Here is a 10,847-nt window from a genome sequence, read left to right as displayed (position 1 = left end):
GGAGGTACTCTTTATGGTGGGGGTATCATAATTCTTGAATTTAGAATCATGATTGTTAGTAGCAGACAATGTGAAAGTTGCAGTCACACATGGTTGGCCGAGTTTAGGGTCAGGTGGAGAACTGATTTTGTTATGTGTAGCTGGACAACTATAAAGGGACAACGGATTGAATTTTCTTCTCTTCAAAAGGTGGAGATTTGTTGAAGTTTTTGAAGAAAGAAAAGTTTTGCCTCCCACATCGAAAAGCTACTTGGTTTGGGAGGAGGTTGGGAGTTATAAATAAACTCCACCTCCTTCATTGTTTAAGACACACAAAAATATTCATTTCTTTGTTTACTATTAAAGAGGTTTAGAGATAATTTTCTTGGGGATTGTAATAATTTCTATACAGTGAATATTTTTCTGGGAGACCCGTGATTTTTTTCCAATTGGGAGTTTTTTTTCCAATTGGGAGTTTTTCACGTTAAATCTTTGTGTTGTTATTCTCTTTAATTTCTTTGTTATTTTTCTGCTTGAAAAACGTCCGGAAGGGGCGGGAAAAATCGTCGATTTTCCAACATAAAGAGAGTAGAACATTGTAGTTACTCCATCTTGAGGGAGCTGGAATCCTTATCGAGGTTGATTGCACTGACATTAGTTGAATGTTTCAAATATGTGATTTACAGTAACTTGGGCTTTTCTTCCAAGTTGACGCGGTATGCTCTTAAAATGGGTAGTTGAGTGACTTAAATGGATAATTACAACACGAATATCTATATAGAGTTCAACGAGACAGCCCAATTGGGTGATTGGATCCACCACCTGTTGAGTAAGTGTGAGCTTGTTCATTCAACTGGAGAGGGATCCAAGAATGTGCTGACTGAGTTGCAACTGGTTGAATTTCAGAACGTTAAGCATCTCCGACTGGTTCATTGTGATTCATTAACACATTCATTGAAGATCACTGTCAAAATAATATCCGTTCCCCTAACTCGTAAGACCATCTTTTTTGTGTGTCCTTGGCTGCAGGGAGTTAGACAATAGCTTTCCCTGACGATGTTGATAAGGATGAGGAGATCTCTCGTAGGACACATATTAGACCTGAAAAGAACATGGTCCAAGTAATCAAGTTCCCCAATTTGTACTCCATAAAGCTTCAATCTCTAGAATGCTTCACTCACTTTTGCAGTGACACTGTTGAGGGCATTGAGTTCCCTCTATTACAAATAATGCTCTTATGGGGTGGCTTACCTGAGTTCCAAAATTTCTGGCCTACAGCCAACCACAATATCAGCAACTCAAATCCTCTTTTTACTGAAAAGGTTTGCTTCTACTGTTCTGCATGAGAGGAATCAAAAAAAAAAATCTTTTTATGGAGTTTTTATAAATTAAAATATTACCTTTTACTTGAGCATTAAAGATGTTTACTCACACGTCTATTTTTTCTATTATTGTTTACAAATTTTTTATTACCTATGTACTATATAATTTAAGATGAGATATATATGGTTCATAGTATGGTTTGTACTTGTAGCTATATTGAATTTTCATCCCTTATATAAAATACAAGGCCTTACTACGTTTGCAGGTTTCGTGTCCCAACCTGGAAAATCTAGAACTTTGTGGGACGGAAAACATAACTGCTCTATGCTCTCACCAACTTCCAACTGCCTAATTCAGCAAACTTGAAAACTTGGAAGTGTGGGATTGTGGAAAATTGAGAAACTTGATGTCTCCATCAGTGGCCAGAGGGGTTCTGAATCTTTGAATACTACGTATAAGTCGATGTCCATCAATGGAAGAAGTGATCAAAGAAGAGGAACAACAAGGAGAAGAAATGACTAATGAGCGCTTATTTCCCCTGTTGGAAGAGCTTTGCCTTTATGGACTACCAAAGCTGAGGCGTTTCATTCTGACTAAGTATGCTCTTAAATTTCCATTTCTCAGAGACGCGAAGATTGTTGACTGTCCTGAAATGACGACGTTTGTCCAACAGGGTTCTGTGAGTTCAGTGAGTATTGAAAGGGTGAACAATGACAATGAGGTGAAAGTAGTTATCTCAATAACGTGATGCTCAATTCTAAGGTTTGTCTTTGCAGCTAGCTGTATAACTAATTAATATTACTATATTTGTGTCATGCCTTAACACATCCCTAACTTGTGTGCTCTCTTCCCGGTTCAGATATTATTTATGTTCATCACTTGAACCCATTATTTGTTGCCCAAATCTTCTTCCGATTTTTCAATTTCATGAATTGATTGGTGTCTTCCGTCATTCTTAATCTGTTTCTTTTGCCATATTCTTATTTTCTTCACACTTTTGATTTTCATCATCTCATCTGGATGTTCCAATTGCAGGTATGTTTTCCAACAAATTTCTTCTAATTTTCTTCTTACTTCCGAATTTTCTGATCTGAAATTGCAGCAACCACCACCTCTTTCCCGAATTTATTTATCAGACGACACTCTTTCGGATGCATCAATCTCTTCTTATTTGACTTTGCCTTAAATAATATTCCATCATCTTGGGTTTCTTAATAACCTCCTTATCTCAAAGAATAGTAACGTCTTATTTTTCAGTTCCGCATTGACATAGTTTAACTCTGTATTGGCATGGGATGAGGTGGAAAAATGTGCATTGTCGACACACTTTCTCCACTCCAAGGCTACACTTTCTTATAATTAGTTAAAGTTTTCTTTCGTTAAAGTAACGTTAGTGTGTAGTGAATCTATATTCATTACAAGTCCGAGGAGAAATGCATAGGTGGCCAAGCAACAATCTGTAATTCTCTAAAATTCTTGATTAGATAAAGGAATCCCCTGATGAGAATGGAGATACTGACTCATCGAATAAAAAAACAAAAACTCCTCTTAGTATACAATAGAGTTTTATCCAATTTGAACATACTTAGTTTGGTATGCTTTCATTTGCTGTGAATTTTCGATTGGAAGGATTTCCAGGTCATCTTCCAAGTTTGTTGCCTCTTTATGGTTGTGATGATATTACTCTAGATGCAACATGGCTTTTACTATTCATAGTTCATATAAAAAGATACATTAATAATTAAACACTCATTTGTTCTCTTTTTGAATTTATGATGTTTCACTTCAGTAATTTGGTGAGATCAATAGTAAATATCACTAACTCATCCGTTTCCACTTCAAAGAAGACATCTGATTTGGTTTGGATGAGTTTTATGTAGTAAATACAAAACTAATACTAAATATCATACCGGCCAAGACATCATTTGACAAGCCTGCTGCACCACAGTTCTACACTGCTATTAGTAATGAGATTACCTGTGTTTTCAACAGAAAATATCTTCTGCAATACAGTTTTCCTTTGCATTCTACCCTTAAACCTTTCTCGTTGACCACGGCCTACAGGAACCAGGCTATCTACCACTTTTAAACCTGTTTGCATAGGCTCGTGCACTCATTTATGTTCAACAATCCCAAGAATTCACTTCCACACGTCTTCGCTCATGACCGCTTAGAGCCCCCCTTCCAACAATAGGTAATCCCAAGCCATCGACCACACACCCTAGCATAGCCTTTCCCGTAGGAACATCCACAATAGATGCAATGCACTTAACAAGATCTCCTTCTTTAATATCAGATTCCATTTCAGATCCATCCGGAGGTCTTCGCGCCTTGTTACGGACTAAAGTCCTAAATAAAAGTGACCCCAATCCCTCCCCAGCTGATACGATTCTCGCCACGAAGACTCGAATCTAAATGCGGAAAAGTAAAGATAGAGGGATAGGATATCAAAAATAGAAAAATATACACAAATATGATAATAAAAGGGCAACCAAAGGGTGTATCAAACCTAAAAACCTCTTTAAAGATTATCAAATAGAACCTAACTCTTACGTGATCGCAAAGGGCCGGGGATTGAATCTTCCTTACAACCGACGTTTCTAATCAAATATCAACATTCACTTTTCCAAGATCTCAAAACACTCCCAATGGAGGTTCATGAATTTATCATTATCATTCAATAAAAATTAACTAAATAAGCCTAGCTACCAAGTATTTATAGTTTGGCTAAATATTACATAATTAGGGCCCAAAAGTGACCGAAATGCAAGAAAAAGCCTTTTAGGGGCTGTTTCGACCCGTTCTTGAAATGCTAAAGCGGATCAAAAGCAAATCCAAAGCACCTTGGGCACATGACTCTTCCAAGGGGCTTTTGAGCCCCGTTTTACACTCCTTCGACCTCGTCAAAGTCCTTTGGCCCTCCTTAATGGTAATCTTCATCCATGTGGCATCTTTTAATAGCACTAATGAGTTATCAAGCACCTCGAGCATCATACGTATCTCATCCAAAGGTCCGGAAGCAATTTGGCTTGTATCACCAGCCCAGGTCAAAGGTCTTCCCGCCCCTTTTCTTTTCAGGTTTCTATGGTATTTAAACCATTCACTTATGAAAAAGTATTTTACCTCCTGTTAGAGAGTGAGAAGTTTCAAATGTGACTTTCCTATGTTAATTTCTAAGATAGAGTAATTTTCTTTTTTTCAAAAGGCTAAGTTTAATGGGATAACATTAGCTGAAGGAAATTAAAGAAAATTTAAATAAAAGCGGTCGAGAGAGAAGCGTTTCTGGGAGCATGGCTGATGGAGAAAGTGGAGGCTACAAGAGGGGAGGAGAAGACAGAGCAAGAAAAAAATGAGAAGTAACGAAGAATTAGCGAGGTATTTTTGTGCTAAATAGTATATGTTTGGATGTCTATTGCTTCGAAAAAAACTTTAGCCAATTAGCCATCGCTGAATTTATCTTTTCTTCTGGAAAGCAAGCCCTCTTTAGTACATTCACTGTAAGATAGCATTTGGCAGTTTGCATCACCTAGGAGCATTCTGTCCTAAATTTGTTTTTTCCATATGAAGTCAAAATAATGTTGTTGTTGTTGTTTTTAAAATAATGTTATTGGGGATTCTCTTTTTTTTTTTTTCCATGCCTTTCACTTCTTGAAGATGTGATATTGTCTTCTTTGAGACTTTTCATTGACTGGTGAGGTTAGCAGGCGCAGTATCACTTTCTTGAGATGGAGATGGGAAAGGGATAGTGAGAATACCTCACTTTCTGTTGAGTATTTGCCAGTAATATAAAAAAAGACATGTCATTGGAGATTAAATTTCTATACTTGTTATGTTTGATGTTTGTCATTGCACGTGCTGATTTCGAAAGTGTGTTTCCTATTACAGATAAAATATTGCATGCAGCATTTGCCGGTACGGCTGTAGCATTGTCCCAGGAGGGGTATTTTGCATCGAGATATTAAGGGATCTACTTTGTTGATTGACAAAAATGGGATGCTAAAAATAGCTTTTTTGGATTTGTAAATCTATGTTGCTCGGACTCTCCAAAATGATACCACATCCATGTCGGATCCTCCACAGGTGTACTATTTTTAGAGGATCCTACACACATCTATCGCTACTTTCAAAGAGTCCGGGCAACGTAGTAGCAAACCACGTCAATCGTGAAAAAGAACATCCTCTTTCAAGTCGAATTGTCACACTTTGGTAAAGAACTTCGGAATTACTACTAAGTGCTACAGATAATGAAACACAGATGGAAGTTTTATGGGCACTAATATCAGAGCAGGTATTGGAGGCAGTGGCGGATCTACCCTTTGGCGAGGGGGTCATCCGAACCCCCTTCGGCGAAAAATTATGCTATATACATGGTTAAAATTATATTTTATGTATATATATTAGATGTTGAACCCCTTTCGGTTAATTCGTATGTTCACTTATAACCCCTTAGTGAATATCCTGACTCCGCCACAGGGGTTGTAAGGAATGACTCTGGAAACTTAGTTATGGCATTCTCTATTCCTGTCCAGTACCACAACAACAATCAGGCTCAAGCCATGGCTTCTAAGTGTGGAATTGATTGGTGCAAATATCACAACATCAGCAACTTGGACATGGAGCTAGACTCAGAGTACTGGCCATCTCATGTTCAACAAGATCATCTATGATATTCTTCATAGTATCAAGGACAACATTATCCAAGTCCAACATTTTTACAGGGAGGTTAACAGGTAGCAGACTTCTTGCTAAACGTGCGGTATCTAGTGGAAATGGGACCTTCTACTACTCTTTTCAATAACTTCCGAAAGGAACGAAGGACTCTTTTCAACTTGATAAAAGTCCATTACCTAGTATTAGAATAAGATATGACAAGGCTAATTTCTAAGTTTGTGACTCTAGGATGTTTGACAGGAAGAGAACATGTACCGGCTTATGTCTTCCTGGATTCTTTTTGCTAACGGGGTAAGGTCCATGACACCTTCACTTTTGTAATTGTTTGTTCAGTTTTATAGACATGGTAGGTCCAAGTCTAACCCCCCAAAACCAAAGGGTAATGACCTTTGGTGATGACTAAAATAAAAAAATATATATTTACATATAATTGAGATTTACTTGAATCATTTTATAACCTAATTAATAATGTAACATTTGAATACTGTATTAGAAATTTAATATCCAATAAAAGTGCATTTCTATCTTTTATTCAAATTCAAAGCATTCTCTTGTTGGAAAGGAACATGATAAAGATTATCCTTATTAATTAGAAGTCTTCTGAATATTGGTAAAAAGGATAGATATATAATAGCAAGGATAAAATGAATACTAAAGAATAAATTCAACTTCTTTTTAGTATACTGGACAAGTAAAGATGGACAGAAAGAGTAATCATTATTTCCTATCTATTTTAATTTGTTTGTCTGAATTTGATTAGATATGAAGTTAAACAAAACAAAGAAGATTTTTGAATGTGATGATCATGAACTAAATATACATGGAATGTAACAAAATACCCTTTAACTTTATGATCTTAAATATATCATATGAAAAATCTATATATTATTAAAAAGAGAGGACAAAGCCTCTACAATAAGCCAAGTGGCAACCTTAAAATTTGACACGTGTTCTTTTAGAAAAAGTTGGTTAATTAGGTAAGAATTAATTATTATTTAATTTTTTTAATATTTTTTTAAAGAAATTTAAAATTTACATTTACAGTTAGTTTATTTTTTTTTTCTATATTTTTATTGCTAAGTTTTGCAGAAAGATTAACAGATCAAAGAAGTTGGGACTTTGCAAAATTTCTAAGTTTATCCATTTATGTTGCTTATTTAATTTACGTTTAAGTTTTAAAAAATAAAAATATTCACTCCTAAAAAACGTGAGAAATAATCCAAGGCATGTAGGACTATTTATTTGGAAGGTATAATTTTTTGGTTAACTATACATATCTATACGTAAAAAATTAAGTTTTCAAGCAAAAAATATATTTTGAGTTCAAAACAGTTTCAACCTCTTTATTTTATCCCAAATAATAAAAAAGACGTTATTTGACCATATATTTGAAGCGATAAAACTATTTTTCTTTTTAGTTCATCTCTGTGCAAGAGACTTCTGGCATGGGAGTTTCCGTGAAAACTGTTGCGACGTTGGAAGATCTTGAAGTACACATAGTTTGACAATCATCCCTTTGAGATGATTCTATTTGACTGATGAAACAGACATAAGTGAAGATGATGAAAACATAATAGGTATGCAATTGTGGGTATCTTTAAACTGAGGAGTTTTTTAACTATTTATATAAAATCTTATTTTGATTTTTGAAAAAATAATCAATTTCTCTTTACTTAAATTGATTCTCTAACTGTTTAGAAAGTACTTTTACATCTTATCGTATATTAAAGAATGGGATGAATTTGAGAACCATTACTATTTAAAATTTAAGGTGCATTGGGCAGGGTAGATTTGCAACAGATTATAGTTTTAATGAATTTGAAATGAGGCAATTCAGAAAGTATGATGAGAGAGTACTTGTGGAGATTTACATGTCCATGGTTATGATGCATTGTCACACCCCTAAACTAATCGAGACGGACAAGAACCGTATGACCATGAGTTATGTGGCTGGCATATATATTGTGCGGAAGGGTTACTACTCATGAACAATGATAAGAGGGCATGTACTAATCAATTCTATCCCATTGAACACTCATCCGATACAAACATGTGAAATTATGACCACATATTACAACTTATCTCTGTCTACAAAGCTTCTAAAAGAAGTTATGACTGTATTAGGAAAGGTGGCCGAGGTAGGGATCCTATATACCCATACTATAGCTAGAAACATAATTAAATAGTACTCGACGTGTATTAGCCCAGGGTAAAATAGGAGCTTACCGACTGCTTTGCTAAATACGAACAAGTGCCTAGTATAGAAGTCTGCTCATTAATAGACCTGATCTTGTATTTACAGAAATGCAGTGCCCTCGAAAGTAGGGAAGTTAGTACATATAAAATATGTACTAGTATGTAAAGCAGACAGAATAACAAGCAGATGTATAAGGATGCTCAATGAATCAAATAACAAAATGGGCAACTGCGGACGCTTATATGAAACTATAACTTATGAGAGAAAGGTGCCAAATACACCTTATAAACTATAACCTATGCATTTACCTTGTTAACTTATCATATAAGCACTTATGAGTAGGTCATCATTATAAGGGCCTGGTAATTTGCCTAAGCGAAGTTCTGTACCTACTTTTAATACGAATAATCATATGATGACCTACCAAGGGCATTTCTATGTCATGCGTATGGCATGAGTTACTCAGATGTCCCTGACTATGATTTTACACGTATAATTGTAATTGTGGTTTGATACAGGGTATGCCCCTCCTTAGGGACTCACTATAAGGATCTGCCCGCAGGCCATATGTGCCATATGTTGGCTCGAGCCAGGGGAACAAGTCCAGCTGACTGCAAATGTAAATGATGCCACAAGGACAGGTATGCCATACATTCAGGCTCGCTGTAGTGGTCTGGTCTCAATTCTATGCACAGAATTACATTGCACGTGTGCCAAGCCAAACCTATGATACCCTCCCATCGATAACTTTTATCGAATAGTGCTTAATGGGCCTATGCAAGTATATATTAAGGTAAATATTGCTTATTTAGTCGAGTAATACTTTCCATATACAATTGACTTCTTTGGTAGTATCGAACCATTACAATGCTTGTACTTTATATCATCATATGACTATATTTCTATGTGAAATAATGTATTAATGCGACTATAGTATGACCATTTTTTCTGATTTATAGCATATGGAGATATACTAGGTGACTTCTAAGAATTCTTAATGAAGACGAACTAACTCTATAGATACTTGACTTGACGGGATTAGTACAAATATTTTGACCTCAACAAATTGACGCAAGAAGCATGGATATGTGTAATTTCAAATGAAAAGGATACGTGGTCATGTGTTACGCATATAGAAACTAAAAACTCTCTTCACCTATATCAAGTAAACTATCTCGGCTATTTTAGGAGGAACAATTGATTACTGGTGGTGCCTTAAAGGCGAAAGAGGTTTTAGCTTTATATACCTTTGATATCTTCCTAGCTAACGGTAGGACCACAAGTATCAAACAATTCATCTCGCGGAAGTGTCACCTTTGTTTTTCCAACTGTTAATTTTCACAATTCGATAGCTAATTAGGTTATTGTCTTAATATTTCAAAATCACTGCTGAAAACAAATCATTTACCTTTTCCCCTTTCCAACCCGAATCTATGGTGTTTTAGTGGAGTTTGCCGATTGGAGTAGTAGTTGAGTTTCGACTGCAGTTGACTCACCGGTAGCGGTCGAACCAGTGGAGAAAGAGAACGGGGAGAGGGAGAAAAGGGGCGGCATGGCTATCTGGAGTGATGGGGGGATAGAGAGAAGAGGAAAGGAGGCGGCACCAGTGGGTGTCTCGCCGGCGGGTGGTGGTTGTTGTCATTGGGAGTTATGTCGTAACAGTAGGGAGAGAACAAATAAAGAAGAGAGAAGCGGTTGCTTTTTGGAAAGAAAAAGATTGGGGCTTTCTCCCCCTTTTAATGACTATAGACCTTTGTAGAAAAGGAAAATAAATAAATAATAAAGTGCCCCCATCTGCACCAAATTAAAAAAAATATGAATAATAATACTTCTCACTTATTCCTTTTAACCCACCAACCACAACCACACTACATTTATATACACTCACATATATATATTTACACATAATATAATTTTTTTTTAAAAAATATACGTACCACGTAAATCTCTATAAACTAAGAGTTATACTCATCTAAAATATCAAAATAAATATTTAAAATTTACTGAGGTGTTACAATCTCCCCCACTCAGGATCATTCATCGTCGAATGATGCGTACAACTTATTTTAACTCCTATAATAACTCAAGACATTCATGAGATTATTCACTCAACTCCCACTTCTCTTAATCTACCCTAAGGTCCTAAAATTTGGCTAACTCCTAAATTTTTCAAAAATTTCGACAGAATTTTCCCTATAAATAGGCCTATCGAAAACCTATCAGCTAACCAACATATATACCAATACGCTTCACAGAGCGCCACAACATATACAAGACAAAATACGTACAAATATGTTTCACAGAGCGTCACGATACATACAATATCCAACAACTAATACACCAGGCTCTATTTGGCCTTATGATTGAATGACAACTATAATCAATATGGTAACTTATCTTATACTCCTCATCTGAAAGCTGCATTCGTGCAAATTTCTTGAATCATAGTCACACATCATGTACATTAGGATCATTCTTAAAACAAGTTAAGTATCTTGTCTTTTGTCCTTGTATTGAAATAACTTACCAGAGGAGAACACCTGAGATTTTTGGGATCATAGGCATAAATCATATCTTCAAAATGTTAGAGTAGAATACACATAAGGAATGTTGGGTTCACTATAGCTCTATATGGAGGCTATCATCCCACTTAGGCCACCTTTATCATCTCTATATA

The 10,847-nt window shown here is 35.8% G+C and overlaps 1 long non-coding RNA gene across 1 annotated transcript; it reads left to right on the top strand.

Moving 5' to 3' along the window:
* The first annotated feature begins 457 nt into the window (after positions 1–457).
* LOC107844181 lies at positions 458–6,447 on the top strand. Its single transcript, XR_007046143.1, has 3 exons — positions 458–1,301; positions 1,568–2,064; positions 5,188–6,447. It is a non-coding gene; the product is annotated as an uncharacterized LOC107844181 (long non-coding RNA).
* Positions 6,448–10,847: the final 4,400 nt, after the last annotated feature.

Source organism: Capsicum annuum, chromosome 10 (genome assembly GCF_002878395.1).
Source record: "Capsicum annuum cultivar UCD-10X-F1 chromosome 10, UCD10Xv1.1, whole genome shotgun sequence".
In the NCBI taxonomy this organism is placed as follows: Eukaryota; Viridiplantae; Streptophyta; class Magnoliopsida; order Solanales; family Solanaceae; genus Capsicum; species Capsicum annuum.
This window is presented reverse-complemented; position numbering and strand designations above follow the sequence as displayed.